Below are 22148 nucleotides of genomic sequence, written 5' to 3' on the forward strand. Positions count from 1 at the left end.
AAAACAAACGTGACATGTTTGCTGTTGCATCCATTGCCAAACCAGAAGTGACGTAGGTTTAAATTAAGACTAGACAATCGAAAATAAGGGATGACTTTTGAATATAACGATGACTTTCGAAAATAGCGGCTAAAAAAAGCAACCCCTCCCTGTAGAAAAGTGCCCAGTTGAGGGTGAAGGAATTAATGTTTTTGGACAATTTTTCGATATTTATCGTTCAAAGGTTCGACCTTCAAAATGATACTGATTTTGTGAAAATCAGTTGCCTCTGGATAGCGTCGCCTGGGATTGAAATAAATGTGCGAGACTATATACTAGCAGAAGACCCGGTGTTGTCCAGGATTAAATTGGGTTTGTGGAAATATATACTAGTAGAAGGCCTGGCATCGCCCAAGATGTGATTTAGATATGTGGAAATACATACTAGCAGAAGACACCGTGTCACCTAGGATAGAATTATGAAAAATGTTGAAATGGGAGTCAATTGATTGGTGTGTTTGCAATGAAATAATCCTCCCAAATAATATATCAAATTTGTTATCTGAGTAAGGGATAGGATGGAATGTGAGTATAAATTATGAAAAATGATTTTCGAAAATAGTAACATATCCAAAAATGATGAAAACTGATGGCATGTGAGTTATTGGATAGCGTCAAAAGTTTTAGGCAGACATAAGAGCTCTTGGTTGGTTTCAATAAAAAGCAGGGCAATGTTGGCAGCTGGTTGGCTGCCCCATACCCAGCATTACAATCTTCAAAGGAAGAAAATTAAAAAAAAAAAAAAAAGCATACATACATTTAAATAGGTGAGATTTATATTATAGATTATAAAACTCTGTGGGCCTTGCTTGGTTGCATCTTGTCTTCAGTGATGGGTGATTCCATCTTTTAAAAAAGGGATAACAGGTGAATTTATATATATATATATATATATATATATATATATATATATATATATATAGAGAGAGAGAGAGAGAGAGAGAGAGAGAGGCATGGCTCAGAAGCTAAGGAAAGGAATAAGAGTAGAGAGTTGTATGTTTTAGTTTTGATTCTAGCTGATGGCACCCAAGTCATATATATATATATATATATATATATATATATATATATATATATATTTAGTTTGGTATCACTACTATATATATATATATATATATATATATATATATATATATATATATATATTTCACATGGGAGTCACCACTTATCAAGGTCCGGATGCCAGTCGAGAATAAGTTTTAATGAGTGTACAGTAGTCAATGGGATAATATGGTAGGTTTAAAATAATAATTGATAGAAAATTGTCTCTATGATAATAAATATGTAATCTTGCATGAATTAAAATATCATATTTAAGCGCATCTTATGACCGGGCAATGCTGGACGGCCTGCTATTATTTTTTTAAATTTAAGTGGTTTTACAAAATATTCTTTTCCTAATTCAAACAATGTAAACCTAGCTGAATGATTTTTTAAAAATGTTCTGGTAACCATCTGAAAATTAAAAATACGAAAAACACAGTCAGTAATTTTTTGGGTTTTTTTTTGTCATTTTTATAGATGCGCCCTATAAGGCCTGTCCTGCTTTAGCTTGACATAGTATTTTCATTGCTAAATGCATGGATTGAATGGATGTGTCACTGATCTTGTAAAATATATTCAAAAGTAAATTAGAATAATACGTAAATGATTAAATAAACAAGTAAATCACAATAAAGCAGATGGTCCACATTAGGTGAGAAACTTTTAACAAAGATTGATTGGCGTGGGTGGAAATAAGAAGTTCATGTTTACAGAATTGCTTACTCTGCTTAAAATTTTATTTGAAACATGAATACGTGCAACAGTTTTACCCACAATATTTTGTTTTTATTTTAATTTTCTTGTATTGGGTTAATAATGTTCAACTCAGGAACCTATATATTTACTTCAAAATTCTTATGAAGTGGATTTGTGAGTAATAACACATAACTATGAAGAAATAATTGGGTGAAAACGATTCTGTGTAGATCAAAAGAAATGATTTATTTAAACAGTTTACTTTTGAAAGAAATTACTTTGTAAAGGAGACGGTTTGTTAGCTAGTGTCGGTGAGTTTCCATTGGATTATTATTGTTTATTTCTCTTTGCTGTCATTTGATCAAAATCAAGGGCAGATAACTTTGTTTCGAAATGTTTTTGATCCAAGGGAGATAATTTTCGGTTACATTATTATTATTATTATTATTATTATTATTATTAATAATAAGTGGTATGTAACTGTCTAACAGTTTCTGAGTTCAATATAAAGATTCTCAAATTCAAGAAAATGGATCTGAAAGTCAGAAGTTACAGTTGCAAAAAAAAAAAAAATCTAACAAGCAAAGTAGGAATAAATCTGGTACACTTCATTAATACATATGTAAATTTGACTTTATGAGCAAACTAGGGAGGGATTGATCTCTTTGATCTTAATCATAACTGATAATAATGAAAAAAGAAAAGGAAGAATAATCATGTATGCGACTTTAATTTTATGATCTAAGAAGAGGAGGCTTAATCATAATAACTAATAATCTATTTAATAGAATTGACATAGCGGTGTCTGCCGAACTTTACAGTATTGAGAGAGAGAACGTTTAATATTTAAGTAACAATAACATTAATTTTGTTCTCTCTTATTTATTAGTTTCGTTTCAATGATATCAAGTAGTGAATAGAAAGTATGGAGTTATATGAAGTAAGAGTTGCCAACGATTTCTGATTTCAATTAATCATACCAACACTAATATCGATCATAGTCAGAACTACCATGTGTGTGAATTTTACAAAAATAACCATAAAAACAAAAATAACCTTTGTTTGTAGTGATGAAACGATTCTTATTTTTTTCCCGATTCCGATTCAATTACAATTAAATTCCTTATTCTGATTCTTTTAAAATCTCTAAATATTTAGAAATAGAGTTGTTTTTCATTATTATTATTTTTCAGATTACCGTAAAAACCCATGTAATATACGCACATATTTTTGAAAACGTAAAAAAAATATATTTGTGAGGAGAAGGGGAGGGTGATCTATAAATTTTAGGTTGAGAAGCTGGCGCGGTCTATCCTTCTGTCGAGGGTCGATGGGACTCTCTTAAGCTGTGGTAAGCACTCCATCTAATGATGGTGCACCCTTGATAGCCCTGGCGAAGCATCAAGTATTCAGCTACGGAAAAGATTTGAATTACACTACAAACTCGTGTAGTGAGTTCAATCTCGGCTACGGCCACGCTGGATGGATGATGGTAGTTTAAAAATCCAAAAATATTTATCATTTCATCATTAATACCAGTGATGAGAAATTAAGTTTTAAACAAAAGCAAATAAAAAAAATAAACGATTAAAAGAATCATTTTTGGCATTGGAAAATGAGCACAAACTTTCTGATACCAATACTCTAAAAGTTTCAATTTTTACAATTTCTGATTAATCATTCGAACACTAATGTTCACCATAGTTAGAAATGCCATTAATAATGTCTATGACTTTCATTTGGGGAGGGGGGAAGGCCATAAAAACAAGAATAATCGGGTTTGTATTACTGTACACATAGATTCGAAAAAGTTGTCAAAAAACAAATATATAACAAATAAATGTTATCAAAGGCAAGATAAGTTACTTTTCTACCAAACTGGATATATTTTTCGTGTTTTTATTCAATGTAACATGTTTATTCAGCTTGAAAAACATACACTGTTTGCCGATGTATTGGAAAATTCAAAATGGCGCCCGACTCTCTCTTTAACAGGGTAAGTTCGGGAAAAGGTGATATAAATAATAAACTAGACAAAATACTGTTAGAAATTCGCTTAATATATGTTACCGTGACATAAGTTGACATATATTTGGTGGTTTTTTTAATAGTATTTTGTCTGGTTCATTATTTATAACACCTTTTCCCAAACTTACCCTGTTAAAGAGAGTGTCGGGCGCCATTTTGAATTTTCCAATACATCGGTAAACACTGCATGTTATTCGAGCTGAATAAACATGTTACATTGAATAAAAACACAAAAAATTTATCCTGTTTGGTAGAAAAGTAACTTATCTTGTCTTTGATAACATTTATTTGTTATATATTTGTTTTTTGACAACTTTTTCGAATCTATGTGTACAGTAATACAAACCCGAATAATCTTTTTTCATTTCAGAATTTTTTAGATGAGGATTGAGAATTCATAATATTCAGACTATTATTCTCATCTTGGTTGTTATTTTAATCTGATAACATGTCCCCAAAAGTGTATTACTCTCTTAGCAAAAGAATTTAGTTACTTCATAGATCTATATATTATTTTTATCATTGGAACCCTTTTTATATGAGAACTTTGTGTATCTATTTATTTATTTATTTATTTACAGACTGTTATCCTTATCTTTATAGTTATTATTGCTTCACCACATTTCGGCCAACTTACCCTCTGGCCTTCTTTAGCTGGTTAACCAGGACAGGATAAATCTATTTTATGTTTATTTTATTTATTTGAGGATTATTATCCTCATCTTTATAGTTGTTGATACACAACATTTTGGCCAACTATTCCTTTGGCCTTCATCATATATCCGCGATGGGATAGGAATACTGAATTTCTTAACTGTATCTTCAATAATTACTGCCTTCCATAGTTGTTGTCGTCTCACCACGTTTTGGGACAACTAATCCTCTGGCCGGCTTTTGGATAGGATTGAAACTTCTATCTTCAGACAATGCTCACTTGGAACTGTAGACAGATCTAGTTTTTAAAATGTCTCAAAAATAACGTTACAGATCGAGTAAAAAAATTGTTAAAAAAATGTCATTAATTATGTATTATGAATTTTATGGAAAAGTCATAAAAACAAATGTAATCATTTTTATTTTTGAGATTGGCGATTGATAAATTGCCTATTGAGATTATTCTAATTATTTTTCTCATCTTGGTTGTTAGTTTGACAACGTTTCGGCCAATGTAACCTCTGATCTTCTTCAGATGCATCTGGAAACAGCAAGATTACAAATAGACACAGTCAGATCAGATGTAATGTTCGCAACATGCATCATTTTTCTTAAAATTCATTTTTGTCCTTGTCCAGAATTCCCTACAGTAAAAAAAACAAACATAAAGAAAACGAAAATATCATATTTCAAAAATCAAAAAAAAAAATAAAAAAGTAAACGAAAATATCATATTCAAAAAATCACCTAAAGTTGTCAAGTAGTTTATTTTTAAATAAGAAAATAAAATTTTAAGAGAAGAATCCAGGTTGTCCTCAACGGGCGTGCATCTAATTAATATATAAATGCGGGAGTACATTAGAGGTCTATCCTTGGACCTTTATTATTCCTAATATTCATAAATGACCTCCCTGATAAAATTGTTTCTGAGATAGGGATATTTGGCTCTATAACAGGCATGAAGGGAAAATAAATGAACACATATCTAAGGAAATGGCAGAAACACTAGAGGAAGACCTCGCATCTGTAGTGGAATGGGGACATAAATGGATGGTCACATTCAATGCTGCCAAGATTAAGCTTGTTTCCTTCAATAATTACAAGAAACTTTCTCTACCACCAATAGCAATGGCCAAAGACACATTACCTGAAAGTACTTCTTTTAAACTCCTCGGTCTAACATTCACAGGGAGCATGAGTTGGACCAGATACATTAAAAGCATTGCCAAGGCCCCTGTGAAGAAGGTGGGCTCTCTCTACCATGCTAGAAAGCTCCTTGTGCCTGAAAGTATCCTGTATCTCTACAAGGCCACCATTCGCCCATGTATGGAGTATTGTTGTCACATTTGGGCTTGTTCATCTGATACTAGTCTCTCACTCCTGGACAGGGTCCAAAAGAGAGTCGCTAAACTGATTGTCTGTTGTCTAAGCTTCAGCCTCTGTCCCATCGCCGAAATGTTGCATTCCTCTGCCTGTTCTACAAGTATTTTAATGGTGAATGCTCTGATGAACTACAAGGACTTGTACTCCCTTGAAGTAAATACTCCCGACAAACCTGACAAGCAGCTAAGTCCCTACCCTACACAGTTGAGACCCCTAGATGTAAGAAAGCCTTCTACTCCAATAGTTTCTTCCTCAGAACTGCTAGACTTTGGAACTCCCTTCCGGGATCCTGCTTTCCCAACTGTACTGACATGCAGAATTTCAAGTGTAATGTGAACAGATATTTTGCTCTCCCTACATAATATCCCTGCAACTTATGTCCCCAATTGTAACCCCTACATCAAAGTGGCAATGTGTCTTGTTTGGGGTGAAAATGGAATTATTTAAAAAAAAAAAAAAAAAAAAAAAAAAAAAAGGGAAGAAAAAAAGAGTATCCTAAAAGTGAGTATCTTGCCTGCCATTTAAAAAATATCTCGGGAAACAGAGATAACTTTTATTTTAATATCAGGGGAGACAACTCTTGTCTTGGTTACTACCAAGAAAAGAGTTGTTTCCCTTTGTCTTATTTTAAATAAGCAGAGTTCTACTTATTAGAGTGATCTCCTTTGCTTGTTGTGGTGGATTATTGACTGGGAAAACAACGATGAAGGGTTGTGTGTTTCGGATTGGAGTTAGGTGAAGAAAAAAACTAACAAATCAGACAAGTGTACGAAATGTGATCATGTATAGAAGTGAAGTCTGATCAATGAAGGTTGAAGGTTTAAATATGAGTTGTGATTTGTGTGTGTATGTGAATGTGTGTCATTAGGCTCTGCCAAACGATTGTGAAGAAAGGAACGTATGATCTCGTGACGTCATATTTGTGTTAACTATACGAACTATGGAAAAGCAGAAGCGACTTAATGATTTTTCAAAACCTTTGTTTAGCGTCTTCAAACTGCAATAATAATTAATCTTTGTTATAATTTTGTTAGGTTTTAAGATTTACACAGTTTAATGAGTAATAATGTTATACACATTTGTATATTAAATATGAAATGCGGTTTTACTAAATGTGTACGAGTGTTCATTTGGTTACTTACCAGCTTCCATACTTTTGTTTGGTAAAAAGGAGACAAACTAGATATCGTAGGGGGGGGGGTCTACAAAATGTTTATTTTTTACGCAATAATGTTTTTAATTGGTTTTAATCTGGCAATAAAATAGCTGGCAAGAACTTAATTTTAACTAAAGGTAACACCTTATACAGCCTAACATCACAAGTGCATTGGAGAAGTTTTATTACCACATAATCCAAAAGTCCTGACATATAAAATCAACAGTAGGTTCTTTGATATGAAAGGGGCGCATTCAAAATGAATGTTTCTGTTTAGAGCACCATTGAAGCATGATACTTGACTTCTGTATTTTAAACTTCGATTCAAGCTATTATACAGAGTGATCTGAAGGTAACTCTCTATTCTAAAATAACTATAATTTATTCAAATGCTATAATATGTTTCTCAATTTTTGCGTGAATGTTATTTAATATGTAGTAATTAAATCTATGCTTTTGTTTTCTTTTCAGACCTGTTATATGAATTTGGTTTTTAATCTTGAAGGGAGAATATGTGAAGTTATTAGTTCCATCCCGCAAGAGTTTCTTGTAAAATCAGTTGATGCGGTTCATGGTCGACTTTAAAAGCTAGTGACGAATGTTCGTGGCCATATTGAATTTTAAATAAAAGTCCATGTAATATACTTTCTTCTCATATTCGTTAATTGGAGAAATTATTCTTCAAAAATATATTATAGTTATTTTAGAATAAGAAGTTACTTTCGGATCACCCTGTATATAAAAAAATAATTTTAAAAAACCCACCATAGGTTTCCTACAGTGCAATGTAGGGTACAATGTATCGTGGACTAAGTCACTCCAAGGAAGCATGTGAAGCTTCCTTCTGATGCACCACTGTGGTTCCATAACTAGAGCAGGCAATTAACTGATTAGATTGAAAAAAAAAAAAAAATGGGCGATGTATCCGATTTTCATGACAATAAAAATATGAGAGTATGAAACATTCATTGATCATCATTCAATCTCGGGCAATGTCGGGTTTTCCTCCATCCATCCATCCATCCATCCATCCATCCATCCATCCATCCATCCATCCATCCATAGCCTTGAGCCTCTGGAGTGGCATACGCCATCTACAACTTTGTAGATGCTTTTGTAATGAGAAGTTCTTTTTTTGGGGTGAGGGTGCTGGCCTCATGCTCAACCTTCCTAGAACGTATATACCAATGGTCACCCATCTGATACTGACCAGGCTCAACATTGCTTAATTTCAGTGATCTGGTGAGAACCAGTGTGTCAACGTGATTGTACCGTATACCTACTAGTACAGGGTGACCCCCCCAAAAAACAAAAGGTAAATGGAGGCCATCTAGAACATATGCTGTAGAACGGAGAAAAAAGGCCAAAGACCCTAGTGTTTTGATGTGATGTTTTGAATATAATAAACTAGTTATGACTAAAGTTTCATTTCATTCAGACGAAACACTAAGAAACGGGGCCTAATTAGAGTTGGGGCCCGTTTTTTGGGGGGTCATCCTGTGTGTGTGTGTGTGTGTGTGTGTGTATATATATATATATATATATATATATATATATATATATATATATATATATATCAGTGTCCTTTGTGGTAGATCACTTAGCCATCTACTTGAAAATGATGGGTCAGTTTTATCTAAAAGACACACAAACATAGCTAATGAAGCTCCTCCTTGACTTCAGTCATTAAACTGCTACTTCACATCCATGAAGGAGAAAGGATGAAGCGACAAGAATGCACTTTAATTTCTGAATTATTTTAGATTAGGATTGATTGTTTGGATTCTTCGAACTACTATTCTCATCTCTTTCGGCCAATGTAACCTCCGATCTCCATTAAGCACATCTTTTTGAAACATGGGAAACTCTGTTATTAATAGGAAGCATTGCACCATTAACTTAACGGAAAACTTTTACTTAGAATCGATTCTTAATCAATGTTTTTAACCGTTATGCCACGGTTCTAAATGAGAGTCTTCTGGAAATGGATGTTTCAATCTTTGCAACAAGTCATATTAAGAATTACACAAAAGTTAATGAACACTTTTACTCGGTTATAACTGGTCGGACATGAACAATCTACCTCCGGGAATTAAAAAAATAAAAAAGGATTTAGTTTAAAGTTCTGTAATATTCCTATGTTTGATTTTATGGTTTTCAAGTTCAAAAAAGAAATGGACCTGAAGGAGGTCGGAGGTTACATTGGCTGAATTACCGAGATGCAAATAAAAGCCTGCATAATCCAAATGAAAATATTGATTTTTACATTCTTCATGTATTTCTGACTGTTTTCCTCCTCTTTTTTTTTTTTTTTGCTGCTATTTTAATGACATTTTAGCAATTGCACTCCAAGTCTTGTAATCTGGAATTTCTCAATAAAACCCAGCATTAGTCAATGGAAAAGTCCCAATTCTCATCCGCGACAATGCCTGATCGCACGTTGCTTATCTGACCCTGCAGAAGTTGAATGAATCGAAACTCTGCCCCATCTGCCATACTCTCCAGACCTCTCACCTACCGACTACCACTTTTTCAAGTCCGAAAACGATATAAAAAACTGACCGAAAACCGATTAAAAAGATTTTCTCAAATCTCAATACTCCTTATGTCAAGTCTCGAATCTGTAGACTGAAAATTGACAAAGTAGTTTGGTAGGGAAATGTACACAGACAGACAATTTCACTTTATATATATATATATATATATATATATATATATATATATATATATATATATATATATATATATATATATATATATAATGGCTTGAATTTAAGTTTAAAATGCAAAAGTCAAGTATGATCGTTCAATTGTGCTCTATATAGAAACATTTATTTTGAATGCGCCACTCTCATATTAAGCAATTTCATCACCACCACCAAATTTTTACGTTAATTGTATAAATGCACTTGTTTCGCATTGGCAAAAGTGTGTTGATTCTGATGGTGCTTATTTCGATCAATAAATTTTTGTTTGAGCCGAGATATGGTCATCTGACTTTAAAAATTAAAAACCACAAAATCTTTCTTGTCAACTTGATATTAATATTTATATTATTCTTAGTTTTTATTACAAAGATCCACTGGAATTTCTTTTTTATATAAAAGTTTCAATTAAACATTTTTTATGTCTCTATTTTCTTAATAACTTTTCACACTCCAATATTTTTATTGTCATCGGAATCAGTTAATTTTTCAATCAAATGGGTTGACTGCCTGCTCTAATCTGGAACTAATCACGGTGCACTGGGAGAAAGCTTCACATGCCTCTCTGCAGTCTACAATATATTGTAGTCAAACTTTAGTCTACAATATATTGTAGTCAACCTTGCACTGTTGAGAAACTACTGCTAATTTTATAAATTTTATATATATAAATATATATATATATATATATATATATATATATATATATATATATATATACCAGCAGTTCAGTCCGGCTTTGTTCGACCTCTATGTACTGTTCATAACTTTATGTGCATATGTATTAATATATTAAAAGTTTGACTCATGTCCATGTAACCTACATCTAAAATTTCAAGTATTTGGGCCCAAAATTGGCGGAGGAGTTTGGTAGAGTCTGCAAAGGTTAACTCTCTCAACTTTGACCTCTTCCAGCCAAATTTTTGCCTAAAACTGATTTAAAAGCTTGCTGCATGTCTGAATATCCTTTATGTAAAATTTCAAATGTTTAGACATAAAATTGGCTGAATAGTTTGCTAGAAATCGCAAAGGTTAAGTCTTTTTAATTATGGCCCGTTGGCAGACAAATTTTTGGCCAAAAACCGATTAAAAAGCTTGCTCTATGTCTGAATACCATTTATGTAAAATTTCAAATGTTTAGACCAAAAATTGGCTGAGTAATTTGGTAGAGGCCGCAGAGGTCATTTTTTAAAAAACTTTGACCCTTAACATTTTGGGCTCAAATCAAATGAAAAAGTTTGATCCATGTCCAAGAAACTTACATTTAAAATTTCAAGTGTTTAGACCCAAAATTGGTGGAGGAGTTTGGTAGAGTTTTCCAAGGTCAAATCCTTTAACTTTGATTCCTTCACAGCCAAATTTTTGGCCAAAAACCGATTAAAAACATTTTCCTAAATCTCAATACTCCTTATTTGATATAAGGAGTATTGAGATTCTGTAGAGTTATGTAGAGTAATTTGGTAGGGAAATGTACACACACACACACACACAAACACACACACACACACACTTTCACTTCTATATGGCTTGAATTAAAGTTTAAAATGCAAAAGTCAAGTATCATTTTTCAATTGCTCTATACAGAAACATTCATTTTGAATGTGCCACTCTCATATTAAAGAATCTACTGCTGATTTGATATGCCTGGTCTTACTGCTTGTGCTGTGATAATGGCTTGAATTTAAGTTTAAAATAAAAAAGTTGAGTATCATGGTGCCATTGTGCTTTAAACACAAACATTCATTTCGAATGCGCCCCTGTCACGTCAAAGAACCTACTAATCTTTTCAAATTCACTTGTGGTGTTAGGCGGCGTAAGGTGTTAACTTTGGTTCAAATCGCATGTTCCTTCTTTCATTGGATGATCGATTATCAATATTTATCGAAAACATTTCAATAAACACCTGTCTAAGAACTCTGCCAGACACATAAAATACCTTCGTGTGAAATTTTATAAAAATCGGCCCAGCTGTTTTCGAGTTCGACATACACACAAACACACACACAAAGTTTATTTTATATAATAGTTGAGATAGAAATCTTTATAAATAAAACAACAGATATACGTGTGTGTGTGTGTGTGTGTGTGTGTGTGTGTGTGTGTGTGTGTGTTTGTGTGAAAATATTTGATAACCTCTTACATTATGGATCACATAACACTGAAATTAACAAGAAATAGCAATTATAAATTTATAGGATGGTTTATAATGAGTAAAATCTTTGTTTGGATGGATGAATAACGCATACAGAAATATGTCGGCAAGTTGAAATGAAAAAATGTTCATTTTAACTTGCCTATATATTTTTTAGGGATGGGACGATTCCAATATTTTCTCCGATTCCGGTACAATTACCGATTCCGTATTAAATTTGTGATTCTTCCTAAATCTCTACATATTTAACTATAAAATTGTTATTTTTTCACGATTACCGTAAAAACACATGTTAAATGTGCAGATATTTTCTCAAATTTAAGGTTACACTTGTGGAGGATGATCGATCGATTTTAGTTTTAATAAAAGTTTGAAATCAACAGATATTCACTATTTTAGTATTACTATCAGCGGTAGAATATTTTTCTTTAAAGAAAATCAAATAAAGAAACCAATTAAGACCATCGTTTTTGACATCAGAAAATAGGCACGAATTTTTCCGATTTCGATACCCCCCAAAATTCCGATTTTTTTCGATTCCCAATTCTGATTAATCGTACCAACACTAATATTTTTATTAGTTTTGCATATGTACAAATTCATTTATAGCTTAAAGTGGTTTAATTTTAAATCTTTCCAATCCGTCTGTCGATATCTCAAACAGTAGGGAACACGTCTGGAGCGATAAATGTTTTGGTTTCGATTCTAGTTGATGGCACCCAAGTCATTTTTATTTTTTAAACTTTTGAAATCAGTACTATCTATTAGGTATAATATAATAACTTCAATGGAGAATTGACTCTGTTGTAATAAATATGGAATTTTCATGAATTAAAAAAAATGAGTCTTCTGGAAGTTGAAGTTTTTATCCTTACAAAAAATCATATTAAGAATCACACAGAAAGTTACTAAACACTTTTACTCGGTTATAACTGATGGGACAAGAACAATCTACCTCTAGACTAGTGTGGTTGGGGATCGCGCAACCTTTGCCTCACAATTGCATGCGCAGATGCCTCTACAGGGGGTATCTGCTGTCTTTCGAGACTGAACGGAGACATTGATCAACCTCTAGACTATCTATTAGGTACAATATAATAATTTCAAGAGAGAATTGGCTCTGTAATAATAAATATGGAATCTGCATGAATTAAAAAATAGTTAAGCATATTTTACGACTGGGTAAGGGCGCTGCACCCCCGCGCTAGTGAGAAATACGATAGCCATATGAAACAGGAAAAAATGTAATTAAACTGTGTTAATTAAACACATTCAAATCTCCTTAACATTTTTCTGCACAGTTTCATCTGTTTTTATAGTGTTGTGAACGGGTGTCTGCATGCACAGGCTGTGATCGTCTGCTCATTGTCTTTCTTCACATTCGATACTCGATTTTCACACACGCAGTCTTAGTCAGTATTCTAACAAAAGAATTTTCTTTTCAAATACAGGGTGACTCAAAAAAAAAAAAAAAAAAAGCTAAATGGAGGCCATCTAGAACATATGCTGTAGAACGGAGAAAAAAAGGCCAAAGACCTTTGTGTTTTGATGCGATGTTTTGAATATAATAAATTAGTTACGACCAAAGTTTCATTTCATTCGGACAAAACACTAAGAAAAGGGGACTAATTAGAGTTGGGGCCCGTTTTTTTTGGGGTCACCCTGTACAACTAGCAGAGCTACCCGACATTGCCCGGAGCAAGATGTAGGACAGCTGAAATAGTGGGTTTGTAACAGGGCGCGGACGCTCGTATGGCAGCCGTATGCAAATCACTGAGCCGTGCGCGAGATAATATCACGGCAAGGAAAAAGATTATTAAAAGAAGAAAAACATGTGCGCAGACTGGGGATCACGTTAAAAACATGTGGATGATGTCACAGCCGAGACCAGAAGTTATGCGTGGCAGGAGAAGGAGAAATAATAAAGGTCTTTCTTGCTAAAAACTGAAACAGTGAGTTGAATTTCTTTCCTCTCCCTTTCTTATGTTTCTTGTGACGAAGTCTACAATGTGTTGGGTCCCTACATATTAACGACTATGTTACAGGGTCAGTTAGTAAGAAAAAGCAAAAAAAAAAAAAATGAAAATTATTGGGGGAAGTGATAAGGATAGATTTGAGAAAAAGTGGGGGTGGGAGGATCAATTTCCAAAAGCCGTCCAATTGTTATCATTTTGTTGCAAATGTTTTCAGCCTATGTAACCCTGCCCTTCTTCCAGTGCATCTTGACAATACAAATAATAAATATTATCGATCCTCATCCCCAAAATTCAAAAACATTATATTGTTACATTATCTAATATGTACGGCACCCATGTAAACGGGTGTATACGTTCCGTGTTTGTTTGTGACGTGTCCTAAACGTGTTACTAAATGTCTATTAGTGGTTCTTCACTTTCTGAACCCGTTTTATGCTTCATGATCGTCTAATGTTCATATGCGTGCGTGTGTGTGTCCTATGTGTATCTTCGACATACCTTTATCTTCTCTGCTCACTGAACCCGGTTCATCCTGACTTCACCTAGTCCTTGGAGGAGGCTGGAACCTTTTGGACGAAACACCTTGACTTCAAGACGTTGATTGGTTTTCATATCAGTTTTTATTTCACTTTCCAGGATGTCGCGTAGATGAAAATGAAAAGTGAATTTCTTTGCTTGTGGTCTTAACAGTCTACATTGAGTTACAGAGCGGTTGGGCTTCACGGTTGTCTCTCCCTCCCAAGGGGGGTGGGGAGAGACAACCGTGAAGCCCAACCTCTCTGCTTCAATTCCAAGTTCCAACTCTTCGCTGATCTCCAGCTAACCTGATCACGTGACTCGCACGTAGATCCGATCAGCTGACAAGACCTTCCAGTAAACTTGTCTATGATCTAGCTTTGTCATATTTTGACAGGTTTTATGAAAACATCATCATATCCATCTCTTGTCTACCTCGCCAGTTAGTTAGATCGAGATAGATCGATAGATAGATAATTTATTCTGTTCCACCTATTTCATAACAATATCAAGCCGGTACGAACCCGAATTAATACAAAAATGGAAATGGCACGGCACTCTTTCCGTTTCATAAATGCATATATTGAATCGAGTTATAGTAAAGATCGTCTGGTTTTTGAATGAGGAACATCAATAAATCCTTTTTTGGTTCTTACTTAGAATTTAACTTAAAAAAAAAAGAAGAAAATACTACACACAAATCAGTGCTCGAGCACTTATTGGTCCGCGCTATTTTTTAAATAGTAATTTCAAGTTTAATTAAAGTTTTATGATACCTGTTTTTATTAAATTGTAAGGTTAAAGTACAGAATAGGTACAAAACACCATCCCCATGTTAATAATGGCTTTCTAAATAATAACATTACTATTTCAGCACGGATCAATAAGTGCACTAGTATCGACAAATTTTTAGGACTTGTCATGGAATGAAGATGTCATATTCCAAAAAGTATGTAAATTGTTCAAATATTTTTTTTTTTTTTAACTAAGATAGTCAAATTTTTATTACAAAGTGAGGCACTATTTTCCGATCCGTCATTGTTTATAATTAAGGGGAGGTAACTCAAGTTGAACTAACGGGATCAAAATCAGCATTGTGATGAATACAAGTTACTCTTCAAACAAGAACTTTGTATTATTTGGATTGTTCAAAGCATTCGTCTCATCTTTGTTCTCACAACATTTCATCCGACTTTCTTCAAGTGCATTTTGACAATCTTAATAATATACAGGATAGAATGATAAAAATCAAGTGAGAGCGACATCATGCTACCTCACATTTTCAAAATCGGCTTGAAAGTCAACACCAAAGTGTACCTGGATGTGCTAAAGAGTGTGGTGATCCCCTGGTGCAATCAGGTGACTCCTGACAAAATCTGGGTGTGGCAGCAGGACTCGACAACAGCTCATATGTCCAAAGAGACCCAGGCTTGGCTTTAGAGGATTGTATGTATGTATGTATGTATGTATGTATGTATGTATGTATGTATGTATGTATGCATGTCTTGTTTTAATCCTTCAGGGAGACTAGCCGCCCTCCTCACCAAAGGGCTAATGAACTCTTTTTCTGGGTCAACGGCCAACTAGCACCATGTATATTTGTGTGTGTGTATATGTGTATTGGAGTGGAGAGGGCTCCTGTAAGCCGTGGTGAAGGCAACCTTTCTAGGAGAAGCAAATCTCTGATTTAAAAAAACATAAAGCGGAAGACCAGTACCCGCATTAAGCTGGTCTGCAGTTTAATTTGTTGCTGGCTATCTTGCTCTTGCTTGTTGCTGGATCTCAACATTTTGAACTGAGAGAGAGACTTAACTGTCGTACAAAGCTAAGACTGTAACATCATCTTTGTATAGATACTCCCTCAGGCATTTGGGCTCATGGATTTTAAATGTCTGAGGGAGTGGCACTCGTCTGACAAGACGTTGCAATCATCATGTATGCATGTAATACAATATATAAAATTATCGCCCTAAAGAAAACAACACTACAGCTTTATTTTAAAACTTTTGAAAAAAAATCAATTCGGGTAACTTTATTATGTAGTAGAGATGACATCTATTCAATGTAGCTGCCTTCAGCCTCAATCACTGTCTCGATACATATCCGGTATGGGAAGCATAACTTTTCCACAAGCGCCGGTGGAAGCTTAGTGAATACTTGGCAGATGGCGGCAATCAGGCTGGCGTTGGTGTTGTAGGAGGTCATGTTGGTGATGTTCTCGACGTATGACCAAACAAAGTAGTTCAGCGAGTTCAGGTTGGGGGAGGAGGGGAGCCAGTGAGAAAAGGGTACAAAGTCATAGTAATTGCACCAGGGGATCACCACACTGTTCAGCACATCCAGGTGCACTTTGGTGTTGACTTTTTTTTTTTTTTTTACACAGTGGTCACCACTTATCAAGGCCCGGAAGCCACTCAGGGATAAGGGTTATTGCAAGTACGTTAGTGTGGAGATTTGATGAAGTGTTTACTTAAGGGGGTGGTTCATTAAGAATTTGTTAATGTTGGACTTGAAGACATCCAAGTTGTAGTCAGGTGGGAAGCAGGCAGACGGAACAGAGTTCCACAGGCGTGCAGTTCTAAGAAAGAAGCTTTGTTCATGGAATCCACGTTTTGATTTAGGCACAGATATAGAGTGGGGGAAATTTTTCACAGTGGATTCAGCTAGACGGGTGTTTTTCGTGAAAGATTGGCGAGGGGGGACCAGAGATTGGAGTTCAGACGAGCACCTGGCATGGAAATAACGATAAAACGAGGATAGGCTCGCAACGTCTCTTCTGTGGGAGAGAGGTTGCAGGGTAGAGAAAAGGGCATCCCCCACTAAGCCACAAAGTCTATTTTGTACTTTGTCAAGGCAGGATAGGCTGACTTTCAAGCCGATTTTGAAGATGTGAAGTGGTATGATGTGGCCCTCACTTGAAACCACAGCAAAGACTATAATCGTGGCCAGAAACTTTGTTTTCATCACCCTGAGCACGTCCCTGTTATGGCAATCCATCGACGCATTTTGAGGGTGCTGGCAATGGTCCCGTGGTCATAACTTGGATCAATAGAGAGCATGAGTTGTACAGCGGCGCTTCACCAATCTCGCTCGTTGAACATTGCGTGACTTTCAGACATGATAGAAGGCTCCTATCACTCTTGGGATTTGTACACAACTGGCCAACTAGTAGATGGTCTGCAACAAAAAAAGAAAACTGGCTTTCATCAAATGGAAATGGAATCATGTCGTCTTTTCAAGGGCGATAATTTTATCGTTCCACCCCGTATAAAACATTTCAAATTGAACACTTTATTTAATATGCAGTGGTAGATTATTCTCATTCTATCTACCATAATTGGGTAGAAGTGTTAATTATTATGTTATTTTTAGTTACTAACGCTTTTAATAAGGATTGAACCTTCAACCTCTAGAACAGTGTCAGTTACAACTGACTGTTGATCAACACTTATGTTATGTCACATACCCATTGAAACACTTATGTTATGTCACATACCCATTGAAATTTCTTTTTTTTATATAAAAAGAAGTTTCCATCCATTCATTTTTAATGAAAGACATTGTTTTTTATTTCTAGATTTTATCAATGATAAGAAACGCGATGAATTCATATCAATAAGAAAAAAAATGTGTCAATTAGTTCAACGGTGTTAATTATTGTTTTTATTTTATGGTATATCACCCTTTTTTTTTTTGCCATTTAAGACTGAATAAATGTGGAATATTTGAAAAAGTTTCGTTGAAAGAAAAACAACATTCTTTAAAGACGTTTTCCTTTGGAAAACATTCTTTAAAAAATATTATTCTTTAACTCTGTTAACAGACGTCCACTGAAATTTCTTGTTTTTTTTTTTTTAAATAGTTTTTACTCGTCCTTTTTTAATGAAAGATGATGTTTTATTTTTCCTATTTATTAATTAAGAGAAATGCGATAGTTATAAAACAGAAGAAAAAAAAACTGTTAATTAATAGGTTTTAATTAGCACATTCAGATGTGTGCAGGATATGTTTTCTTACCAATTCCACCCCCTGAAGATTTGAAATTAGCACCAGAAAAAGCTCAACAGTATTTTCTTTAATATCGTGAAAAATGAAATATTTTAGCAATATAAACGCACACAAACGCGACGTCTCATCTCTTTTCCTCTTTCGTGCTACTCACGTCTCGTTTATTTCGTGCTAAATTTCGTGAAAAATAGTGAATAATTCCACCTCGTCTTTCCAAGCTTATAACTCCTCGAAAAATGTAATTCAAGCCCTAATTTTTTTTTCAATTAAAGGAGCAAGGACCAAGGTTTCATTAAAAAACAAAAAACAAAAAAACAAAAAACAAACAAACAACGTGTTTTTTTAAAAAAAAGGTTTTAAACTTCGGACTTTACAGGTAAATTTAAAAAAAAACACTACTTTTTTTGTTTTAAATTTGAATATATTATTTATTGACCTTTTCTCTTCAATTTGTGATATATAACACTTTGGTGAGTAAATTAATTATTTACTTTTTAATAGACATTTCAAAATGGGAGGCGTGAATTATTCGACCTCCTGTCTTTCCAAGCTTATAACTACTCGAAAAATGTAATTCAAGCCCTAATTTTTGTTTTCAATTAAAGGAGCAAGGACCAAGGTTTCATTAAAAAAAAAAAGAAAAAACAAACAACGTGGTTTAAAAAAAAAGGTTTTAAACTTCGAACTTTACAGGTAAATTTCTAAAAAAAAACACTACTTTTTTTGTTTTAAATTTGAATATATTATTCATTGACCTTTTCTCTTCAATTTGTGATATATAAACCTTTGGTGAGTAAATTAATTATTTACTTTTTAATAGACATTGAAAATGGAGGGGGCGGAATTAAAAAAAAAAACGTTTGTCTAAAATATTATATTCGGTTTATTGGAAAGAGCATAAAATTTCACATTGACCCTGAAAATATCGTAAAAATAGAATCAATAGAAAAATTTTGATAGATTTTTAAAGTTTAAAAATTGAAAAATATTGAGTTCGTAAAATTCATTACTGTTTTAAAAAAAAAATATTTCTATTACTTTTAAAACAAGTTTAATAGTTTATTTTGGAAGTATAATCCATAAATAAAATAAACAACCCACTTTTAAAAGAGAAATTACGAGTTTTTATATTTTATTTGCAGTTTCGTGTTAGGGGTGTCAAAAATTCCTACAAAAATTCTGATACACCTACGTGCCACGTCTCTTTATAATGCCCCTCCAGGGCTGCTGACGTGTTGATATACAAATCAAAATAACTACATCACCACAATCTTGGCCTTTTGGTCAAGATCAAAGTGTAGTATCTGATACAAGACTTCCAATATCAGTTAAGAGAATTGATTAAAAAGGCACTGGTGGGGGCGGTTACTGGGAGTAAGTGGTGGTTAGGTCTCAAAGCCAAGATCAGAAGCTTCTCCGTCAAGTATGCCCAGCGCCTCGCACTAGATAAGGCCAAGACGAAGAAGCAGCTAGAGCAGAAACTAGCCCAGGCTACGGGGGAGGGTGATAGGGTTAGTCAGGAACTAACTAAGCAGGACCTTCTACGTGAGACTAGCGAGCGTTTCAAAGGCCAAGTAGTTAGAGCTAGGCTTAGAAAGATAGGCAACGAAGCAGTCAATTCTGATGCAGACGTGCGCCATGAGGTTTCTAGGCGTGGCTCGGACAAATACATTGCGAAAGTCAGACATCCGGATGGACGCACCCTGGAATCGACTCGGGAGATCTGCGAGGGGTTTCGAGAACATTTCGAGGAGCGTTTTACGCAGCAGCCCGATCTTCCAGTCCTTGAGTTTAGCGACTATTTGGCCGACTCTCCCCGCCTCGAGGCGGCTGGTTGCGAGGGCCGGGTGATAGAGCGGGAGGTCTTTACTGCGCTGAAGCAGGTCAGCTGTGACAGATCGCCAGGACTTGATGGTCTGCCATACGAACTGTACTTGAGGCTGTCGCCCATGTTTCTGCCTCTTCTGACGGATATGTTCAACCATTGGTTTGTTCAGGGATCCATCCCAGGGCAGGTGACCAAGGGAGTGATAACATTGCTGAAGAAAGGTGACGGGCATGGAGGGGAAGAGTTAGACGACTACAGGCCTATAACTCTGCTAAACACAGAGTTGAAGATTTTGGCCAAGGTCCTGTCGAATCGGCTGCAGGTTGTTATCGACGAGTTGGTTGAACCGGAACAGAACTACGCTGTGAAGGGGAGATCGATTCAGCACCTGATCCGCACGACCATAGAGGGGGGAATAGATGACGACATGGAAGCCACGCTGATCAACTTAGATCAGTCCAAGCTTTCAATAGGGTCGACCATCGTTTTCTGGCATCTGTCTTAGAGGTCGCCGGTTTTAAACCAGACTTTTGCAAGTGGATCTCCATAATGTATCGACAGCCCATGGTTGTCGTGCAAGTCAACGGAAAGCGCTCAAAACTCTTTGCTATGTTCGTCAGGGTTGTCCGCTGTCGCCCCTGCTTTATGTCCTGGCTTTGGAGCCTCTTCTCCGCAAGCTGAGATATGGGGAGGCAAATTCGGCCCTACGCGGAATGGCTCTGCCTGGTGGCTCAGCTGCCAAGGTATCCGCGTTCGCCGATGATGTCACGGTCTTCATGTCGGGCTTCAGAGACATTGAGGTCGTGTTGGAGGCACTCGCACAGTACGAAAGAATCACGGGGGCCAAGATAAACCGCAACAAGTCGGAAGGACTGCGGTTGGGCACCTGGAGTGGCAACGCAAACCTCCCGGCACCCTTCAGCTGGACAGATGGCCCGGTCCAGATCCTCGGCGTGTGGTTCAGACCGGGTCTCCTACTTGACAAGAATTGGTTGGAGGTACGGTCAAAGGTGGAGGCTGCAGTCAATTCGTGGCTTCCTAGGAAACTTTTCTTAAAGGGTAGAGCTGAGGCGTGCGCCACTTACGTCTTTCCTCTCATCCTTTACCGACTGGCCGTACTTCCCCTGCCTGCACAACACCTAAAAGCTCTTGTCAAACTCTTGTCCTCACTCCTTTGGGACAGAGGAAGACACTGGGTGAGCAGACAGGTCTGTATTCAACGTCCGTGTGAGGGAGGCTTGGGAATGCCGGACTTGAAGTGTCATCAAGACTCTGAGAGGCTGGCCTTCCTGAGCCACTATATGCAGGATGACCAACCGTGGCACCCCGTGGTTACTATCACCTTCCCCGACCTCGTTCTCGACCCTTCCATCGAGAGCCGTCGCAGGCCGCGGGGAGAATCTGCCTACATAAAAGAGTGCCGAGCCACACTAAAACGACTACCAAGGTCCAGTGACCTTGTGACTGCTACCTGTAGGGAACTCTACAGGGATCTAGTGAAGGGGGCCGCCGACGACCCGCTATGCGCGCGTTTGGGGTAGCAGCAGAGTGAGATCCGCTCCGCGTGGAGCTGGGCGCCAGGTTCGAGTCATCTGAACAATTTGGAGTTCTCTCTGACCTGGCGATTGGCCCGAAATGCACTTCCACTCAACAACATACAATGTAGTTCCGGGTTTTTGGAGTCGCCTGATTGTCCCCGTTGTGGGACAATGCCCGTAGAAACTACTGATCACGCTTTCTTCGATTGCCGCGAACTCCGCCAGTACTGGTCGTATGTTAGCGGGGTGACGGCTTGCATCGATCCTGAGCATCCTCGCCCAATTACTATATCCAATGTTGTGGACAATGTGAGGCCGCCGTGGGACCGGGAAAGACAAATGGTCTACGTTACGATCCTGGCCGTGGCGAGAATGGTGATTTGGACGTCGCATCTGCAAGGTTGCCGGGGGGGGGGTGTTGTCTT

This window comes from Euprymna scolopes, chromosome 21, assembly GCF_053919585.1.
Source record: "Euprymna scolopes isolate OS-2025 chromosome 21, ASM5391958v1, whole genome shotgun sequence".
Classification (NCBI taxonomy): domain Eukaryota; kingdom Metazoa; phylum Mollusca; class Cephalopoda; order Sepiida; family Sepiolidae; genus Euprymna; species Euprymna scolopes.